The sequence below is a fragment of the Alnus glutinosa genome, chromosome 12, assembly GCF_958979055.1.
Source record: "Alnus glutinosa chromosome 12, dhAlnGlut1.1, whole genome shotgun sequence".
NCBI lineage: Eukaryota > Viridiplantae > Streptophyta > Magnoliopsida > Fagales > Betulaceae > Alnus > Alnus glutinosa.
This window is the reverse complement of record NC_084897.1, coordinates 15,345,461-15,369,256: the sequence shown is the minus strand read 5'-3', so window position 1 is coordinate 15,369,256 and position 23,796 is coordinate 15,345,461.

Genomic DNA, 23,796 nt, shown 5'->3' with positions numbered 1-23,796 from the left:
ATTTCTTTTTCTGTTCAAGTTCTCAGTCAATTCATGCATAGTCCTCGGCAACCACACATGGCTGCTGCTTTTCGGCTTTTACGTTATCTTAAGGGTTCTCCAGGCCAAGGTCTCTTTTATCCTACTTCTTCAGATCTAAAGATAAAAGCTTTTTGTGATAATGATTGGGTGGCTTGTTCTGATTCTAGAAAATCTGTCACGGGTTTCTGTGTCTTCATTGGTGATGCTCTTATTTCATGGAAATCCAAGAAACAGCACACTGTTTCTCGGTCCTCAGCCGAAGCCGAATATCGGTCAATGGCGGCTTGTTCTTGTGAAATCACTTGGTTGTTCTCTCTTCTTCGTGATTTTCACATCCCTCATCCTCAACCAGCTCTTTTATTTTGTGACAGCAAGGTTGCTCTCCACATTGCAGCCAATCCTGTCTTTCACGAGAGGACTAAGCATATTGATATCGACTGCCACCTCGTTCATGATCAAATCCAGCAAGGTCTACTTCGAACCATGCACATTACTACTCAGCATCAAATTGCTGACATTTTTACTAAGGCTCTTGGCAGAGTACCGTTTGAACACCTGCTTTCCAAGATGAATATAGTTAACATATATTTGTCTTGAGGGGGAGTATTACGAATATGCCTTCTTACACCTCAGCTGGACAGCTGGATTCTTTTTGTACAGATGTTATCCTTCTTGGGCGTTTACGTGGAACACCTGCATCCATAAAAGATGCCATCGCTAGAAGCTTCTTTTGTTAATTCGTTAGATCTAGCTGTATAGAATCTTTCGGTTATTTATCACTTCTATTCCCTGCGGAAGTATTCTTTTTTCCTTTCTCTGTATAGCATCTCTTTCTATATATCTGTAACCTATTCGATGAAATGAAATCAAGAATCATTTCTCCCATTTTCATATTTCACTCAATATTCACAATTCCACCAAATATCGAATTGGATTTGTTGGTAAATCAATGTAAATTAGTCATGTCAACTCTTGTATATAATGCATGCATCACTGTTTGTAATATCAAGTGAAAAATACCTCTTTTACCGTTCAAATTTTCACTTTGGTTGGGGTAATTCTAAAAGATTATACAGTTCAGTTACACTTGAGCAAAAAGAATCCAATTGTCCCTACTATCTAGATTCCCCAACTTTTTGCTGGGAAAGTGAAATTCCTGAAGTGGGTAGCCACATGGTACATATCCCTCACCCTAGTAATAATAATAATAATAATAATTTTTAATTTTTAATTTTTGAAACGGGCAAAAATGCCCTTAATCAAATTGCATAAACCTATAAAACTATTTTTGAAACAAAACACGACATCAAATTAACACTCTCCTAAATTAATTCAAACTCCCTGTTTCATGTTTTATAAAAATCACCACATGAAATTACTCATTCAATATTCCATGTTTTATATATATATAAAAAAAATGATTTCATGACTTATATTATTTTTGAAAAACCACATAAAAGTTATGGTAATATGCTTGACATAGTACTATGGTAATATGCTTAATATAGTATGTAGTATGCTTGATATAAAAACCACAGTCTATATAAAGTTTTTCTTACCTGTCATTTTCGGTTTAATTTTTATATACTTTTGAATCAAACAACCTTATGCACTTGAAGAGAGAAACAATGGGGATATTTTGAGAAGTATAAATAAATCATATATAATGCCTAAGAATAAACCAAACTTGAGAATCTCATATATTTTCAAAAATCCTATCAGGTTTGCTATCATTACCTAACATTGGTTTAGTCATATTACCGTGAATTTAGATTCTTAGGCATTACATTCATGGGAATGTGGATGCAAGGGGGCGTGGGAATATTAGATTTCCGAAACCAAACACCACATACTATTTATGTGGCTCACCTTGATAAACCTAAATTTACGTCACAAATTCCATTATCAAAAGATAAAATATAAAATAGTAGTGAAGAGAAAAACACTTAACCCAAAAGCCATATACATCGAATTTAACTAACAAAATAAGATATATATATATATTTTTTTTTTTTCGTTTTTTCCACAAAAGAGGCATCTTTCTCTAGTCCACTTGACACAACACTGAGTTAAAAGCTCCTATGTATATTTTCTTCTTGTTGATTATGTGTTTTGAATTTAAAATTCTTGAATTGATTCAATATCTCTTGTATGCCCATGCATAATGAGTTTGTTTGAATGTTTTGGGTTTCATTCAAGACAAAGACTGGTCTACTTATGGTTTGATAGATTGGGATTTGTGTCTTGGGGGAACATTGTAAATCATACGTGCTTGTAACGGTTTTGTCATCGAATAGTTGAAGAGTGAGTTTGTTAGGTTTTGTGTTGGCTCATTTGGTTTTCAAAACTTGGTTTTTATTTATTTGGGATTGGGTAGTTGTCTACTTAAGTCAACAAATGAAGATGGTAAAGATTTCTTCAAGAAGACAAGTACTGTAGCAGATGTTCGAATATGGACAATGTTGTTTAGACACGAGGGAGTCGAAGCAGTATAGGTTCCCTATGGTGTCCGGACCTGTTAGCGGGCATGATCAATTTGTAAGAATGATGTCTAAACATGGACAAAGGTGTCCGAACATGAGGAGCTTCAGGGACTACATGTTCTCTAAGCTGTCTGGGCATGCCTGCGAACTTGCCTAGGTCAATAAGTTTCACTGGTAGTAAGGTCCGGACATGAAGGACACGTTTCTGAACATGAGGCAGATTAGAGAGTACATGTTATCTAGCATGTGGATTGTTGTCCGGACATGGAAGACGGTTTAGGCATGAAACTCTAATCATGTTCGGAAGCCTCCATGCAAAACACACAATTTTTGTCTTTAAAATGCTAGTTCTGCTTCATTGTTTTGTATCTCTGAAGGACGAAAATTGAGAGCACTTTAGAAGAGTTTAGAGACTTGTACCAAGTCTTTGTTTGTGTTGATACACAAGGATCTTGGGGTTTTTTCCAAGAGTCATGTTCATGTGTCGAAGGATTTTGGAGTGGAGATCAAACCAAGGTCCTACTGCTACACATTGTTCATCAACAAGAAGTTTACTGGTGTGTCGATAAGGATTCTATGAGAAGTTTGACCAGTAGGTAACATTCATAGCCCAACTCGTGAGATCCTAGGGTGTGAGTGAGAGAGTGATTTGGAAAGAGAGAATGAGCTTTTTTGGTTCTTGTTCTTAGAAGGAGGTAACATTCATAGCCCAACTCGTTTCTTAAGTTGTTGTTATGCTGTTTAGTTTGTTTTCCTAGCATTACTTGTGGGTTTTAGACCTTAGATAGCTTTGTTGGCCTTGATCATGGTTTAACGTCATTGTTGTGCAAATTTATTTAACTCGCAAGTGCACGAATCGTTTGCAATAAGCATTTTACAAGTGTGAGGTCAATCTCACTGGAAATTGCGTTGCAAAAATTAATTTCTATTTAAACTAATCCTATTTTAACCTAGTTCCAAATTTAGATTTTTTAACAAAATAAAAACATAAAACTCAAGAAAACAAAAGATAAGGTTCTAAGGTTCAAGAATCTACACCCACCAAATCATATCAACATATTCTCATGCTCATCTACACCGATTTGAAGTTTTCACCATACAAATCTTAGTTATGCTCTACATTGCTTCAAAAATTAATTAAATCATTCAATGAATCCGTTCTTTGCACAAATCATAAAAGATATTCGGTTTTAATCAAATTATCGAATGTATCCGTAGAATGAAACACGCTGAATACCCAACGTTTTGATAAATTAAACCCAAGCAATCAATTAAATAAGACAACCTCAAATCATCACTTGTATCCGGAAATTACAAGAGATACCCAAAAATCATCTCAAAAACCGAATAGAAGTAGAACAATTAGAAATAAAAAAAATAAACATAAAATCAAATCGCATAAACTAGCATGAAAACATTGTTGCTCTTCAATGGTGGGGTTTCATCCTCAACCTTAGTGGAAAGTTTAGCTACACATGATAAAAAAAATAAAACTTAAAACCTTGAATTAAAAGACTTACATAGGAGAAAAATACAAGAAGAAAAATAGTCACTTGGTGCATGAACAGCAGAACAGGGGCTGCGCCCCACTCCCACGCTCACTCTTCCTAAGAGAAAAGACACAATATATACTGCAGGTCCAGGGCTTGCCAAAAACTAAAGAGAAAAACAATAAAGAAACGAAATGCAAAATGGCGCCACTGCCCTTCACTTTCTGGAATTCTTGCTGAATCTGCAGGTTATCTTTTCATGCTGCCAGTTGTCTCTTTTCTGCTACCCTTTCACGTGATTCTCCACATTTTAATTAATCCAGCACACACGTCTTTCAAACCTTGTATATGTTTGGCCTTGAAGAGAAATTTCTGCTGGGTTTTGCGCCTCACTCATGTTCACATGTTTCACTAGTTCTCTTCTTTCTTCCTTTGTGTCTGTTCGGTCTCTTGGTCAAGGAAATAAAATAACTGTTTAATCTCCACGTGATTAGTGCTGCAGGTTATGGAAAGAAATGTCTTGTGCATGGAAGAAGACGTGTGTCGGCTGTCTTGGGGAGAAATCATGTGCTGTCTTTTTATCAAGAAATGTTCAAGGAGCTTGCATTTATTGACTTGTTGTCATGACCAACAACAATCGTCTCTCTCTATTGCAAAAATCTGGACTTAAATCAACAAAGAAGTTGGTCTTAAATCAGGAGAAAAGTTGGTCCACTAAAGAAGCACCTCCGCCAATATATATATATATATATATATATATATATATATGCATTTTTCTTCACATTTGAAAGTAAGTCAAAACGAGATGGTTTTTCCACTTCTTTGCAATTTTAATTAAAATACCACCATTTTTTCTCAATGACCTACAAAACACTAACACACAAAAATTAACAAAAAATTTCAGAAAATAACAAAGTTAAAGGTTTAACTAATGTAAATTAAGGGGTCCAACTATACACTTTTTGGCACTCATCAGTCATAATAATATTGGACGTAGTTTCTTCTGCATGGGTTTATTATTGTGGCTTAGGACTCTGATTGAGATCATGCTAAGACATTGAGATCATGCTAAGACCGTAGGACCTGTCTAGAAGTGGTTCGGTTGGGTTTTGTCTTGAAAATGAGTTTCTACCAAGTAGTGAACGTTCAATGTCATGGCCGAACGTTCGACCCTCTTTGTCTGAACGTTCGATGGTCAGACAGATAGCCTATTTTGAGCATATTAGGACTTAGAACTTGTTTTAGCTCGGGATTAGGACTAATGGTAGGTATTTTCTCAAATTTGAGGTTGTGAAGCCTTAAGAGGATTTTGTAGAGAAGCCTTACGACACATGCAAGTTAAAATTCACACGGATACTTGTTTTAATATTTTCTGCATAAATATGATTATTTTATATATATCAACATCCATGTTTATAACTCATATGAAATACCTTTTAGACAATTGTGAACTCTACTTTATGAAAATGAGTAATGAATTAATAAGATGATGAAAATGATGTTTTGTAAACGCATGCATATAAAGACAATGAAGAATAATTGTATCGTATGTGTTAGTTTTTGTTGGCTGCATTCTGTTTGACAAAATCACTATCATCTAATGTTGTTGTCATAAACAGGGATGTTGTATATTTCAGAATCTTCAATGTATTTTAGAAAAGCTATTTCAAGTGTTCAAGGAAGATTTTGTGCAGATTTCAACTCAGAGAAGTCGAATCCTATGTTTCTGTCCGGACGGCCCAGTCATGCGTTATGACACCCATTAGTGTCGAGAAGCTTTGAACAGTTCAAGGTTGCATCAGTCCGGAAATCATGACAACACGTTTGGACGCTCTTCAGAGCTTGAGAAGATTACAGCTTTCCTTTGCAAACACAGAGTGGGAAGACAGCTTGCACTCGTCCGGACGACAGGGCAACACCGTCTAGACGCCGAGATCCTTGATAAGGAAATTGCGTGCATATATTCTGCATCCGTCCAGACTCCAAGGCAACATTGTCTAGACGCAGTCCTTGTTATGGCAATTACGTGCACACAAGTTGCAATCGTCCGGACTCTAAGGCAACACTGTCTGGACGTGGCCTTAATATGGAAATACGTGAAGCACATTATGGAAAGCCAGTTGCACAGTTGACCGTCTGGACTCTCAATGCTTCAGTCCGGATGCCGCCTAGAGAAATCAGAGACAGATTCAATTTAGGTCTTCTTAGACTATAAATAGAGGCCTCTAGGCATGTATTCTTTACAGAATTCGGTATTTAATTCTTTATAGCTTAGAGAGGGTGTTTAGAGAGATATTGTGAAGATCTGCTAGCTCTCAAGTTGTTGCCGGTGTGCTGTTGCTGTTTTGTGTGAAGTCTATCTTAGGGAGGTGCCCTAAGGTAAATGAATCTATTGAAGACCCTTTCAAGTAGGTGACTTGGTTGGGAGGCGTTCACGTTGAGTTACGTGTCAGCGTGCAAGATATGATCACTGCATTGGGTATGTGAGTGTTACTGTCTTTGTACTAGCTTTGTATTCTGAATAGTGAATTTCTTGGGTTTGGCTGCCCCGGAGTGGTTTTTCTCTTAATTGAATTTCCACTTCGTTAACAAAATATCTGTCTCATTTAAATTCTGCACTTTTGATATTTTGTTACACGTTGCACACACACATTGTAAATTAGAAGTCAATTTATTTTTCAGTATGACATGGTACACTGGTACGTGCGGGATAACAGCCATGGCCTTACTATACAGGTTAACTCTATCGTCAAAAGTTTATGTTTATGTTTGGCCTTGGATCCAATGGTTCTTATGATTGGAACAACCAAGTTTGATTGGTGGTCACTATAGATGGACTTAATTAGCGGCGTGGATCACCCGAGGTTAGACTCGGTTGGGCTACTAATAATGGATGATAGTAGGGATGTAAACGAAGCAAAGCTACCCATGAGCTCGCTCGGGCTCGGCTTGTGCACGACTCGGTTATTGAATGAGCTACTCGTAGACACAAAACTATACTCGATTATTAAACGATACATGCCCGTATAAAACTCCGCTCGCTCGTTTAAAGTTTGTGAACATACTCGTAAAAAGGCTTGGCTCACTTATTAGCGCGACTCGTATATATTTATTAGTAAACATATGCTTATATATTGATAAAAATAACTTATTTAGTATATCACTTATTAATAAACAATAATTAACTATTGTTATTAAATATGTAATAATTAATTATATCTATAAGTATCTATATAATATATAATTATTGATAAAAGATAATTAAGATGGTTATATCTTATATGATCTAAGAGACTAAGACTCTAAGTCTAATAATTAAGTACCTAATGATTGTTGAATTAACAATAAATTGTTAATCATATGATTAAATTTGTGTATGATCTAAAAATTTGTATTATATTATGTTAGTTTTTGTGTTGGCTACATTCTGTTGGACAAAATCATTTCTATGTTGCTGATTTCACAGGGATGCCGTATCAGTTCAGAGTCTTCAAATATTCAGAGTTTATTTCTCTAATATGGAAATGGCCTTATTATGACAAGATCAGTGTCACAAGCGTCAAGAAGGAATGTCTGGACTCCAAGAAGACTCTGCAAAGTCTACAGCTCAGCAAAAGTCGGATCCCGAATTTATCGTCTGAACGGCCTAGTGAAACGCCTAGACACTCATTAGTCAGTAACATAAACAATGATGCTTTTAATAAGGGGTTCAGTTAGTTTTCAGAAGTCTTCTTCATAGATATGTTTCTAGAAGATTCTGCATAGTCTACAAGTCAATGAAATCAGATCCCTTGTAGCCATCCGGACGACGTGATATTCCGTCCGGACGCTCAACTGTCCAAAGCATCATCCGTCCGAACGACGAGAACTTTCCATCCGGACCTTCCTCTGTGTCAAGAAGCTTCAAACTGCTCCAGTATGCATCCGTCCGGACGACACTCAGTGTTCGACCAGCTATGGGATTTCTTTCCAAAACACAGATATGGGAAGATCACTGCAACTGTCCAAACAATGTGTATTCTTGTCCGGACGTGCTTATCCATAAGGCAAGTTGCGCATTCAAAATTCAGACGTCCGCAGACAGCCTTTATGGTCCAGACGCGCGAGCTAATTATATGGAAATTGTGTGCATCTGATCAACCATCCGGACGACCATTCCCTTGGTCCGGACGCGCGACGCCTTGATATGGAATTTGCGTGCAGCGGAAGTGCGACCGTCCGGACGACAGGACAACACCGTTCGGATGCGGCTTGAATCAAGAAAGAATTTCAGCGAAATTTTGGAAAGCCGATCACACAGTTGTTTGTCTGAACGCCTTATGTCCATCGTCCGGATGGCGCCTAGGTTTTTCAAGCCAGATGCTCATTTGAACCTGCAACCTATAAATAGAAGTCCCTAGGCTTAAGAACTACAAGAATTCGGTATTGAATTCCGTAGAGCTTAGAGAGTTATATTTTAGAGTTGTTGTGCTGAGTTGATCTCTCTCAAACCGTTGTCAAGTGCTGTTGCTGTGCTAAAATTGAATTCTATCTTAGGGGTTGACCCTAAGGTAAAGGAATCCATTGAAGACCCCTTCAAGTAGGTGACTTGGTTGGAAGGCGTTCGTGTTGGGTTACACGTTAGAGTTCAAGGTACGACCACTGCATAAGGGCATGTGAGTGCTACTACTTTGTAACTAGCTTTATTTTCTGAATAATGGATATCCTGGGTTTGGCTGCCCCAGAGTGGTTTTTCTCTTAATTGAGTTTTCACTTCGTCAACAAAATATTTGTCTCTTTATTTTTCGCATTGTGATATTTTGTTGCACACTATTGCATACACTTGATAAATTAGAAGTCCAATAATTTTCATATTAAATCTCTTGTCATATGACACAATGTATAATGTAATAATCATATCAATAATACTTATTTTGTATCATTGTATAATTAAGTGTGATCTAAGTTCTAACAATGTACTATGATCTAACAACAAGAGGTGATATGATTTAACAATTCATTTGATTTAATTTAAGTATGATCTAAGAATTTACATGATATTAAATCTCATGTCATATGGCACAATGTATAATGTAATAATCATATCAACAATACTTATTTTGTATCATTGTATAATTAAGTGTGATTTAAGTTCTAACAATATACTATGATCTAATAACTATAGGTGATATGATATAACAATTCATTTGATTTAATTTATGTATGATCTAACAAGGTGCGTTGGACTGTCTTCTTCTTTCTGGGTTTTGTTTCATCTTTCTTTTACATGGGTTTGATTAGCTGTAAATGATTGTGTATCTATGCATGTGCATGTCTCTGTGTGGTCTTGTTTGGTGGTATATGAGCTACTTGGAGCAAAACCTTTCCCAAAAGGTTGCTTTAGATTCTCTATTTTCAGTATTTCTTGAAATTTTTTTGACTATTGGGACTAAAATGTTGGTTTATTTATCTTCTTTTTTTTTTTTTAAGAAATTTTTTGTAACTTCTTTGCTTCCGGGCTTTGTGATTGTTTAATTTTTTTTTTTTAATGTATAATTTTGTTTGTAATTTTTTTGTAAAATGTTTTGTAAGTTGTAATTCATTTTTTAGATAATTTAATTAAAATAATTGTTATTTTTATTATGATTGTTAAAATTTGATATTTCCTCAAGAGCAGGGCGAGCCGAGTGCCCGATAAGGCACTCGGCTTGTCAAAAAACCTAGCTCGAGCTTGGCCAAGGATTTACTCTTGGCGAGCCGAGCCGAGCTCAATATTCATTACCCGTCACGAGCTCAAGCCGAGCTCGAACTCATGAATAGTCTAAACAAGCCGAGCTCGAGCAACCACTACTCGCCCGAGCTTGGCTCGTTTACATGCCTAGATGATAGCATACAATATGCGGCGCACTAGTATTGTATTATAAGTCCCTCAGGACAGCGCCAACCCTGCCGGGAAAGGGTTAATAGCCTGGGTAGACCATATGATGTTGAGCTATGACATGATTATCATATTATAGCATATATTATATTTATATTGCATCCATGATGACATTGTCAAATGATAAATTGTAACTTTACATTGTTGTATGTGATTTATATCTTAAACATCTGAGTTTACCAAATGATAACATGTACACCATGTGTATTATTACTCACTAAGTTGTGGACTTATGCTTGTATATTTTTCACATTTGAAACATGTGTTGGTTTATAGTTGGACTGCCTTTAGATGTTGGATTAGAGATGGATCTCGAAGCAGATGCGGCTGTTTGGCGTAGTGATATCGATCTGGTCAATGCTTGAGGACTGATTGCAGGATTTTGAAGACCACTCAGTAATTAGAACTTTTGGGTGATGTTTTAGGCTTAGCATTCGAGGCACGTAAGTAAACTAACTCTGTTTGTTACCACATCTTGAAATCACAAACTAGTCTCCCCATGGTGCGATTAGTTGATATTTTCCAAGGTAAGGAAAGATACCTTTTGGGTTCCTTAGATCAGCTCAAACATCTTTTTATGATATGAGCTAAATCAATGACAAGCAAGGAAAGAAAGAAGACAGATGAGCGGCCTCTATATTAAGGTTTAGTTTGGATATTTTATATTGATGATTTGTATAGTGTGATTTTAGTTAATGTGACAATTCTTAGTAGATGCTCTGGTTGTAATGAATAATGTTAATAGAATATCTTATGTTTCTGCTGCGTAGTATTCTCTTTTGAGAAGTAGATAGCTCTGAGTCTTATTCCTTGTGAAATGTGATTGGGAGGCGAATCGTGAAGTTAACTACCAATTAACTAATTTCTCGGGTCGTTACAAGTATTCCTTTATTTTCATTGAACACTTATTTGCATCCAACAATCTTCACACCTTTAGGCAATTTTACTAATTCTTAAGTCTGGCTCATATGTAGAGATTCAATCTTCTCAATAATGGCGACAACCTGATGCGCAAACTCATTACACGTGACAACTTCTAAGTAAGTGGAAAGCTCTTTAACTCCAAATTCATTTGCCTAACTAAGTGTATAGTTATTAAGTCTACATAGTCAAGTCTTTGTGGTGGCCTAACATGTTTCCTTTGTCTACCAATCGTAGTATTGTACTTTTACTCTCTTTGTGGATCATCATTAGATTTAGAATAATGCACATTTGTAGCTGGTTTATTTCAAGTACAATCTTGCATTCTTTCTGAACCAAAATCATTTCTTGTAAAAACAACAGTCTCTTTCGGGAAGCATGACAAATTCATAAAATACAACAAGTTAGTTTTTATGATTGGCTCATTCGGTGTCCAAAACGTATTTTTATGTTTTAGGGGATTGTGGTAGAATTGTACTTAGGCCTGCATTTGAAGACATTGAAGAATTGCTAATAATAATAATAATAATATGAGAAAATGTCTGAACAGGGACATATTTGGTCCGGATAGGATCAGTTCAGAAAGTTTTACTATTCCATGAACTATCTGGATAGGGCTGTGGACATACCTTCTAAGGTTGAAGAGATCTCTGGACACCTTTGACAAATGTCTGGACACAAGTTGTTCCAAGAGAAGCCAAAAACCCTTGTTTGCTGAGAAGTCCAAGAGATGTGGTTATGTATTAAGAACGACAACGCTTTTGTAGAATTACTTAACAATCACATCAAATTTACTTGATGGTATACACTTGACTAATTTAGGATATTAATATCTTTTTGGAGCTCTGTTATCTTAAAGTTAGAAACTAAAGGTTAGCGACAAGATGTGAATATCTACGGATGTTGATAATGAGTAAGTTGTCTCGCCTAATCATGGTAGTTAAAGACATCTCGCCTTGGCCGTGGGCCCTACTCCCTTCGGAGGATGTTCTTTTAATTACTGGATTAGGTTGTCGTTGCATTTTGAATATTATATGTTTTACATTGAGTTTTCATATTATATTTATTCACTAAATTGATGTCCGTCCTGATATTGTTCTTTATTTGACAACATTTGATCCTTATGTAATGCTTGTTGGTCCTGCTATTATAATTTTCGAATCCACCTATAAAGATTGGAAACAGGATTATAATAAATCTATGAGACTAGAAGAGCACAATCTTGTGCAAACTCATCCTATCTATCCTGCATTAAAGCTATTGATGTTGAAGTAAATAATTACAATCAGTGGTTGCATATTGATGATGTAGCAAAAGATTTGATCTTTACATCATTAGCACTTGAGCTTTATGTAAAGTTGCAAACTTTAAGGTTGCTTAAGATATTTGGAAGTACGGTTTGGGGAATAATATCTTATTCCCGAACAGGACACAGATACCGAGATAGCTGAAGTTGTTTCAATACACAATGAGATTGTCAATTTGAATTAACTGGGTTTATTAGATGCTGAGGTTAATGACCAATCTAGGATTGATGAAATCCTCAGATCCATGATACACTCTTTTAAGGAATTCAGATGTAAGCTTAAAGGCAAAGAGGATTGCTCTTCGTCTAAATTGGTGAGTGTAGTAGCAGATAGCATGATGGAACCAAAGTCTGGTATGATGGTTGGTGAAATTTTTTTCTCAGAATTGAAAGGAGAGAAGAAGAAGACCAAGGAAAATGGCAAAGCTGTTGTCATAGGCGTCAATAAAGCTAGGAGCAAGTCCAAAGGCAAAGCCAAAGGGATATGCTTTTATTGCAAGGAGAATGGACAATGGATGAGAAATTATCCTAAGCATCTGGCACTCAAACATTCAGGTAAAAAATTTCTTTTGGTTTTGAGATACATGTTTAGTAAGAATCCACCGGAATTCCTGGTGTGTGGGGATTTGGTACTAATACATGTCTGCAATTGGATTGCAAGGGTTTCAGGAAACCAGAAAATCAAATAATAATAATAATAAAAAAAAGACAGACCTTGAAAGTTTGGAGTTTGAATGAAAATTCCAAAGTTGTCATATTTAGAACATTTATGATTTATATGAATGACATTTAATTTTAGAATCAATTATTACTTTGATGTTTATTCTTGAGCTAACAAAACATAAGTATTTCCAAAGTTGTATTGTACTTGTTCATCCATCAATGATCCAAAGACTAGTTCGGGTTGGGATGGGCTCTAGAGGCCCATTGGATCTTGAAAAGATCCTAGTCTAAGAATCCTTCTTAGAGGATAATATGAACAATTTTTTTTTTCTTTGAAAAGAAAGCTTGGAATAGGTATATATTTTGGTTAGGATATTCTGATTTGTTATAAGAAGAGAAGTTTATGCATACAATTCTATGAGTTTCTTGATACATAAAGAACTTTTGATTTAATCAAAGTGTCTCTTACGATAACTCATCAAACTATGAATTGTATCCCAGCTGATTACACTTTGGTTCACACTAAATATAAGTGTGGGATATGAGAAATAAACGTTTTTATAATAAAGGTGATACTCTATCTAATTTCTTAATTGAAATAAAGGTTATGGAAACTATATAGTGCTAATTATTAAGAAGATGTTGGTTCACTCCAAGTTCCTAAAAATTAAGACTATGAGTAAATCCAAAGAAATAGTATGGAGATTCTAAAAGATTGCTAAAGATATTAAAAAATGGATAATTTAATAGTTATCTGAAGACATTACGGATGTTTTAGATACTCTACGTATTTTACTATTTACATATTTGAAGTACTGACCATATTGTAGTGAGAGTGAGTTGAGATTCATTAGATGAATCATATCCCAAAGAATACAATGGTATGGTTTTAGATGTGGATAATTAGATTAAGGCTATGTAAAATTTGGTTGGTATTCCAACCAAGTCTGACTACTTGTAGAGGCGCCTAACGGCATTAAAACTCAGGTGTTGTAATTGAGTTAATAAGCAAAGGTTGAATAGAAATGAATGATAAAAACATCGAAGCAATGGTGGTAAAGATTTTTTCTTAGAAAGAAAGGGATCTACTATGAGAAAATTCTTTATCTGTAACCAAGCTTGACCTCCATTCAGGATTAAGTCTAAGGTTGATTATTTTAGATAAACACCATGAAAAATGTATCTGTATGATACAGTCAAACAAATGTTTTAGCAAGGATCTAGAGGCATGTAAATTGCAAGATGCAAAAGTACTTTGATGAACTTATGCATGTATCCAAGTATTGGAATATCAAGTTTGATCTAAGAAGTCAAATGTTAGATCAAAGACTTGGATATAGCCATGAGTACGAGAGATATTAAGTAAAATGGTAATACATAGACTTGATAAGACCATAATCATTGATGATGATGTAGGAGTACTATCAATAGTCAAAATCCAGACATATGATGAATGGATTATTGACAAGTCTTATAAAGTTTTACCTAAAAAGTAAAGGTGGTTACTTTTGTAGGTAAAACAGTTAGTTGGAGAGGTATAGCAACAAAATGGTTGTTAACTCAATACTAGGCCAAGAATGTTTTGCGACTCATAGAGACACAAAACTTATCTCAAGTGAGAAGATGTCTCGTAGGGAGAGTCTCTCAGGGAGGTAATGAGGTGGCATGATTCTATTGTGACTAAGTTTTGATATATTTTGCTCACAAGTTACTTGCTTTGGTGAAACATTTGATGTTTCATTTTGTGAATACGGATTACAAATAAGTGTCCAATTAGAATTAAGGACAAGTGGGAGAATGTTTGGACTGATGTCCAAAACTCTAATTGCATTAATATTGCTTTTTTATAAATTGTATAATATTGAACATTGGACATATATATATATATATATATATATATATATATATATATATATATATATATATATATATATATATATTATTGCTTTACATGTACATATATGTTTGAATATTTCATATGATATACATGTAAAGACCCTAAGTTACAATGTATTTGACTAAGGTGTGAGTAATGAAATTATCACACAAAAGATCATAATCATAGGTCATTGTAATTTTTAAAAGATTGTTTGTAGTCATAAATGGAATTGGGAAATCCATCTAGACTTTATGACATGCTCGGACACCGCCGCTACAGAATAGCCTAGTGCTATTTAAAGACTTCTTTGTCTCAGTCTTTGGTACTACTCTCCGACACACAAAATTTTGAGGCTCCATTGACAGTAGATGGAGACAAGTCCCCAAGAACTTAAAAAACACTTGTGTCCAAACATCAACTGTAAGGATAATTTCTGAACCATCAAAATTTTCTTTGAAAACTAGCCATAGAAGAGGAACTTGGTTTATTATTTTCCCTTTTATATTTCATCTTCAGACACTTTACCTAGTAAGGCCCATATTTGTGACCATAATAACACTGAAAGTTCTTCTTAGTTTTAGACTATGATCAGCCCCTTGATTCTCCTTTACCATTTTTTAAACCATTCTCGCTGGATCGACATCTACAATTAGATGAATTTTCTAAACAACCTTTAACAAATTACTCACAGCCTCATCATCATTGTTTTCATTCAATTTTATGCCTAATATTTAGAATTTAAAATATACTTAATATCCTATAAGAAGATAGTATCTCTACCATAGAACACTAAATTAATAAAATTATCAAACGAATATCACAAAGAAAAAAACACAATCTAGATTTGATCCTTATCATCAATTTTAATATCAATATTCTTCATATCCATATTAATTTTATTAAATTGATCGAGATGCTCATTAAGAGGCATATCTTCCTTCAAATTTTGCGTATATAAATGTTGCTTCAAATACAATCGGTATGTGAGCTACTTCTTCATATATGAGCTCTTTAACTTCTTTCAAATACCACCACCAACAGGTTTTTCATTATTGATTCTCTCAAAATCTTCGCTAAGCCTTGTTCTCGCAGCAAAACACATATTTTGATGTGTCAAAGACTAAAAAAAAAAAAAAAAACTATACTGAGCATCAAACTTTTCTATTTTGAATTTTGTAGTAGGCATTTAGGAAAAAAAAAAAAAAAAAAAAAAGCCCCTCAAGCTTTAATATTAGTTTTCTATGACAAAGTGGTATTTTGAATCACAAAGAAGTAGAAAATATGATAATAAAATAAGCCAATCACGCAAAACACTAAGATTTACATGGTTGAGTTTGAACAAGCCTACTTTCGCGACTAAAGATGATCATAAAGAATTTTACTATTAAAAGCTTGAGTAAAAAATAGTTGTGAAGAAAAAAAAAAAAAAAACCACTCAATCTAAAGCTCCAATATACCTAAATCCCACCATCACAGAAAAAAAAAAGAAATCACAAAAGAAAAAACTTTTTTTATTCCTCTTAACACAATAGTGGCTAAAAAGTGTTTCTTTAAATTTTCTCCTAATTATACAGCTCACAATTTTTTTTTTCTTTGTGTTGTATAGCATTAAAGAGAGTGGTAGTTGCAAAAGCATATTATTAGTTCCTTGTGAATGACTTGATTAACAAAAGACAATTGGAACCCATCTAATGTCGAAGCTAGGAGTCGAGAGGGGGTAAATGACCATCCTTGCCAGTCTAAAAAATTATTACCCCATCTAGAGATTAGTGAGTGATTTGGAGAAAAAAAATTCTATTGTTGTGGAAGAAGCATTGGAGATAGGTTGTATCTATGGAGTGTTTCTAGTTGAGTTAGCTTGTTAATTAATATGCTTACAACTTGTTTGCATTAAATCTCCGTTTCCTTTGTTCTTCAATATATGGAAAGCTTTTCTCAAATCACAAACACATTAGTTTGTTTATTGATCCGTCCTCGAATTTTTTAAGAAATTACACTAGAGTCCTAAAAGAAATGTGTAATGCTCCTGAAATTAATTAAGTGATAATTAATTAGATGTGTCACTGTAACATCCCATAACTTATTTAACAGATAAATTACTGTTAGGATGTATGCCCTAAAATCAAATTATTTTGTATGACATTTTAGTTTTAATATAATAAAGTTGTTTATTCACTTATCTATTTAATGAATATTGCGAATATATAATTGTTTACATGTATGCTATCAACTGATTATTGTTTATCATGCACATGTAATCTTTGTAGGTTACATTAAATATGATTTAGGTGTGAGTAATAAGATTATCACACAGAAGATCTAAGTTCATAAATCATGTAGCTTATAAATTATCGTTCATAGTCAGTAATGGGATTGTGCATTCCATTTAATAATGGTATAACACATCAATGTGAAGTAGGGACTTCAGGTTGATGTGTTGGTGTGGATACAATGCATTGAACGAGCCATGTGAGTGATCATTATTTTACAACACTGTCAAAGGAATGATGTGAAGTGACGTCTACTTATAACATTGACTCCCAATCCTAAGAGGATTTTGAACACAAATGTAAAGTGAAAGTCACTTTGATGCATTTAGGAGTGAAACCTTTTACGGTCAAAATTCTCGGTGTGTTGGGTTATTATATGTAGCAATGTGGGAACACAAGTCCTCAAGAAGGAATCCAAAACCTTTTGAGATAAGAAGTATCCCTTTAAGATAGATTTAATGGAATTGATTATTCTTGATCTTAAGTCTGAGTGTTTTACTAAGAGTTACTAAAACTTTATGTATAAGATGAAATGATATTTCACAAGCACAAAGATAATTAAGGGATTAAATTGGGTAATCAAGGATAAGAAGTGACAGTCATTTTATGACTTTTATTCGACTACGAAATATTTAATGGAAGCATCACATGTAAAATATAAGTATACTAAATGAGATTAATTGAATAAATCAAAAAATTATAACTAGAATGCAATTACAATTGTTTAGTGGAATAAATTGTAATTAATAGGAACTTAATTACAAGTCATGACATGTGTCATAAGCCTATTGGAGCTAATTTATATTTTTCCTTTGAGTCACTCTTCAAGCTGATATAAATTGACCAAAGTGCACAGGCTTCTAATACATGCATGGCTTGGTTTAGATTTAAAACATGGGCTAGGATTTTAATCCTAACATGGCCGGTTTTATGAGATATAGGCTAGAGTTTTTTAACCCTAGCCTAGTTGTGTGCCTCATGAGTGTTTGGAGGCAAGGTTTTTTCTACTTTATCTCCAACGGTACACTTGCCTATAAATAAGAAGCCTCTAACGCATTGGATGCACAAAGTTGTCTAGAGTTAACACATAATACAATTCTGTATTCTCAAGAGTTGAGAGACAGAGTTTCGAGAGCCCATTCTTTTGGTCATCTTTAGTCATTAAGTAGAAGACTTAAAGGTTCTAAAACCCCAATCCCAGCATGTTTGTCAAGAAGAGAAAAGAAAATCAAAATAGTAATAAGCCCAAGAAGTGGCAGAAACATTAAGTAAGTCATCTTTTTGTTAATTTAACTTTTATGTATGATCTAGCCATGTATTCTTAAGTGATTGCAAGATTATTCTATTGTGCATATAATGTACATGATCCCAACAAATGGTATCAAAGCCAACTTCAAAGAAAACATGGTTTAGATGGAAATTTGTGAAACTTCATGTATGAACTTTGTGTTTTACGATTTGGTGTGGCTTGGTCCTCTCACATGTTTATTAATATGTTATGACCTTGATTGGATCCTTCCAAGTGATATGGAGCACGTTTGATATTTTATTAAATTGTTCCATTCAAAACAATGTAGTAAAATTTTACAGCAGCATGTAATCTAGTTTTGATTTTTTACGGCGCCTTATATATGTTCAAATATTTTGGCCAGTGTTTTAGAATCATTCTAAACACGCTTTCTAATTGTTTTCAATGTGGCAACATGTCTGGAATTGTGAATTCCAGCAACTTGCATAAACTTGTATGATTTAATTATAATGGATAACTCAATAAAGTTTATTTATTTGGTTATGGTATATGTTATATAACGTGTCTAACATGTTTGGATCATAGTGGAATCGAGTTACGAGTTTATTTCATGTGTTCTTGAAGTCCTTGAAAATTGTTTTCAAGTTCCTTTCATAAGATACATGTTTTGATATTTTGTTTGCATGTTTTAATTGTAGTCAATGATTCAAAAGAGTTTTTGATCATTGAAACATGTTTTTAAAATAAAAAGGTTTGATTTTCATGGCTACATGCATGCAAGGAGGCCACTGATTCTACCCGTGGCCATCCTTGGTGTTAGCCACGAGTCCAACCCATTGTTTAGGGTGGTGTTCGGCAGCTTAGGGGATGCTGCCACCCCCTAAGGAAAAGGGCCTAGGGTGCCTCACACCCCTCGGGGGCGACAAACCTAGGATTAGTTTTAGGGTTTTCTTCTTTTTGATAAGTCAGTTTTATGGTTTTCTATAAAACCCTAACCTTAATTCTCCAAACCCTAACCCTAATTTATTTATGTGATCTTAAAATGTTGGAAAAAATACATTTAACCTCCTTGAAGCATACATGCTTTTCAATCTTGCCTCAAATATTTAAAAAGCGACATATAATTAACCAAAATACTACACCAAGGTTAATTACGGGTAAGACATATAATTAAGGTACATTGGACAGCCAACCATGGATTTGATTCATGGATGGAGTGTTGCCTAAGTAGTTGTACCCTAAATGATGGGAATTGGCTACCACATGTAGTTTTAGATTTTTTAAAATCCTAGCTACTGCTCCTAATTGTTTTACTAGGTTTGTGCTGAACATTAAAATGTTTAATCGTCTCAACCTTAGAGAGATTGAATGGTAATAAACCACAGTTTTGACCTCAATCACAATGGAATAACAACAACCAAACAACGGTTAATAAACGATAGTATTATGAACTATTGCAATTCTAAAATAACAAGCCAACAAAAATAACATTCGCACAACACACAATTTTTGTTGACATGGAGAAAAACCTTGCACTAAGGATAAACCTCTCTGTGGCAGTCAAATCCAGGATTCCACTCTACAATTAGAAGTGATGGGTATTGAATGTTGCACATTCAAACCCCTTAAATCGCATATGTTAGGCTCAGAGTTTCATTGTGATATAATGTTTTGTGTTGTTTTTATGTTTTAAGCATTCTCAAGTATCTAAGGAAAAAACACAAGTAAATCCTTCGGTCTTAAAGCTTCAAATTCAGCACTTTGCAAGGCAAAATGCTCTAGCGCACCCCAAAGGGCTCAAGCGCAACACCACCTTGATTAGCTCGAGCACACCTCATAATAGGCTCGAGCGCAGCAACAATTGGGCTCAAGTGCATTCATATAGCAGAACTGACAGCAAGGTAGAATCAGAAAAGGAAAGAATTTTTCTCTTTCCTACTTGGACTAGAAGTTTAAAAAGACCACAAATTGGACTAGGGTTCCTCTTGTACTCTATAAATATACCATAAATTCGTGCATTAGAGCAAGCCACATTACATAGTAGAAATCGATTAAATTAGTGGCTAGGTTTTGGGAGAAAAGTGCAGAAATTCCGGCAGCTTCTTGGGATGAATAGGGCTGGTTTCCAGCACCTCCATGGGCTAACTGATCCATAGGGTATTGATGTAACCCTTTCTAAGTAATAATAGTGTAATTGTATTTTTTTTTGAGAATTTTATGAACATGAATTATGGTTGTTTAATCTTGAGATTGTACTTAAATATTTATATTCAATTTTGACAAACCTCTTATCTTGTCTTAGAAAGTTGTTTATTTATATTAAATTCAACCTTCATATTTTCTGTGATTGTAAAAAGGATGGTTTTACAACGGTTTTAATGGACACGAAATTAAGAGGGTTTGATAAGTCACGCCTAGGAAGGATGAATTGTTCTACACCCTAGTTAGTTTAATTTAGGTAGAACAATTCATGCTTGCTGAAACATGAGTTATACTCATCCCTTGATTACGTGTATGCTAATTAAGATCTTTGATAGCTCATACCTAAGGAAGACGGAACGTACCACATCTTAGTGGTTAGGTGGATGATCCGTACTAATCGAAGATGGGTTATTCTTATGTCTTAATAAAAGAATTTTCTTGACGACATCATTGGATGCTTGACAAACACACACACACACACAAGTTATATCATTCACGTAAGTGAAATTCTTATGTTAAATGCAATTTACCATTATTATGCAGTTAGTGGTGAAATCAATCCCCTATATCTTCTCCAACTATCTTACTTCTATTTTTACGTTCTTAATTAGTTTCAATTGCAAAACAAAAATCAAACATCTTTTCTGAATTATATTAGAATTAATTTTAGTAACTTAACAACAACCAACAGTTCTTGAGGTTTGACACCCTCACATAGACCTATCATACAAAGATTCGTTCTATTGTGAGTGATTATTTTATTATTGATATAGTCAAGACCACATCAAGAAGAACAAACTACAAAAGTAGAAAAACTTGCACCCTAGTAATTTTACCATGATAGCCTATAGGACGACCTGCTACTCATATGTCTCTGCTCCAACTCCTTTGTTGGCCATTTTTTAGAGAATGAACTCCTTAGTGAACCCCATTGGTAGAATTCAATTGTGTCTTCTGTTTGTATAGTCACAACACGTTGATCTGTGGGCTTGAATCATCTTTCCAATAATCTTCACACAAAGAGTTTCTTGGAATCAACACTTAATGTAATGTCCCAAATATTAAATAACATTTTAAGAGTAAAATCTAGTGGATAAATGACTAGGATTGATTAGATGCCTAGAAAATGCAAGAGGACGCGTAGAAAACACTTAGAAACAGCTTAAAGTGGCATTTCCTGGACTGGCGTCCGGACGGCTTTGGACTAGCGTTTGGAGGATCAACCAATAGGTGCACGCCTACTGAAGAAAGAGGCGTGTCCCGACGGTCACTTATTCGGTTCAAATGACTGTGTCGGCAAGTCATGTGACACCACAAATGCACGTGCGTCTGGACGTTCACTTATTCCGTCCGGATGAATTCCTTATGAAGCATGTGGCATCAATTGTGCGTGCGTCCGAACACATGCTTATTCCGTTCGGAGGGCCTTGGACTTAAGCGTGAGACAAAACCACTTTTGGTTCATTTTCTCCGAATTTCTCCCATACACTCACGATTTTCCTCTAGTTTTTCACCTTAAAACGTCAATCCACGAAAATCCATTGGTTCAAACTCAAATTCGGCTTCTAGAGCTTGATCTACGCGTGTAGATCTACATTTTGATCGGTCGTTTTGAGGTAAATCACTAAATTCATATTTTTGAGATTTTTGGGTAAAATCTTATAAATGTGAGTTTAATCCTATTGTTCTTTAGGTATTTGGCTATTTGGAGGTTGCTTGAGGCTGCCCAAACCTTGGGTTTTGGTTTGGTGAACTTTGGGTAAGTTTTTCCCTAAACCCTAACCCTGGGTATTTTATTTAAGTGATGTTTTATGTGATTAACCCTAAGTAAATACCTATGGGTTAATATTATTGTGGTTGGATTAGTGTATTATAATTGTAGGTACGTGTTTAGAAACCCTTGATTTATATGGGTAAATTGTGACATAGCCTTTGAGCGATTGAAAGTGCTATTTAGTCTGATTAATGAATAGGAAACTAAATGATGTATTTTGTGTTATGTTTTAGTGGCACTTTGCAAATTGAACTTTGAGCCTTTGGAATTGGTGAACATGCGGCCTAAGGTGAGTATTCTACTTTCTGAGGAACCCTAGGAACTTAGATTTACATATTGATAATTTGTTGATGAAAATATATGTAATTGAATTGTGAGTTATTGGATTGAGAATTGTGATGATGAGTTGATGTTGATAATATTTGGTTGTATTTATGGTTATGGATTTGTTGATAAAAATATATATGATTGTGTTGTAAATTATTGGATTGAGAATTGTGATGATAAATGGATGTTGATGATATTTGGTTGTGTTTATGATTATGGAATTTGTTGATAAAAATATATGTGATTGAGTTGTGAGATATTGGATTGAGAATTGTGATGATAAATGGATGTTGATGATATTGGGTTGTATTTATGATTATGGAATTGAGGATAAAAATACATGTGATTGAGTTGTGAGATATTGGATTGAGAATTGTGATGATAAGTTTATATTGATATGCTTGAAATTGCTTGGGGTTGAATAACATGAAGTTGGATTGATGGTTTGAGTAGTATGAGATTATGTGTTAAATGTGATTTTGTTGTGGTATGTGTTGAAAAAAAGATGTTTGAGAATATATGTGTAATAATATGGAAATGGTGTGGATGCTTTGGTATAATGAGGACTTGGTAGTTGGCAAATGGTAAGTCTAGTGTCGTAGCATCTAGCTCAATGGTAGGCCATAGGGTAGTATCTCTTGGCTGAGATGTGTGCCCCGCAAGTTGGAATGCTTTACGGGCGGTGTTGGTAATAAGTCTAGAGTTGTTGCTTCTAGCATTTGTGCATTGAGCGTAAAAGACCTGATGGGCTGCATATTCTTTGGCATTGTGCATTAAGGACCTGAGGGGCTGTATATCCTCTAGCAATGTGTGGCGTGCCCTGCGGGTAATAGCCTTACGGGTGTAGCAAGGTAAGTCTAGAGTTGTAGCTCCTAGCACTTATGAGTTGGTAGGCCATATGGTAGTAGCTTTTGGCTGAGATGTGTGGTAGGCCATAGGGAAGTAGCTCTTAGCTGAGTGGTGTGCCTTACGGGTTATAGTTTTACGGGCGGTGTTAATGGTAAGCCTAGAGTTGTAGCTCTAGCACATGTGAGTTGATATTCTTGAGTTCTATGCGTAAGTCTAGGGTTGTAGCTTCTAGCTGCGGAGTTGGTAAGTCCGGGGTATTGCTTCTAGCATGTGTGGTATATTGTTGTTGGATACTGAGATAATATATAAGAGTGTGGTATATTGTTATCGGAAACTGAGATAATCTATAAGAGTGTGATGAACGGTGTGACTTGTATTTGATGATGTGTTGGTGTGTGAATATAATGATTTGAGAATAATATTATTGAATGTTGCATGCATGTAT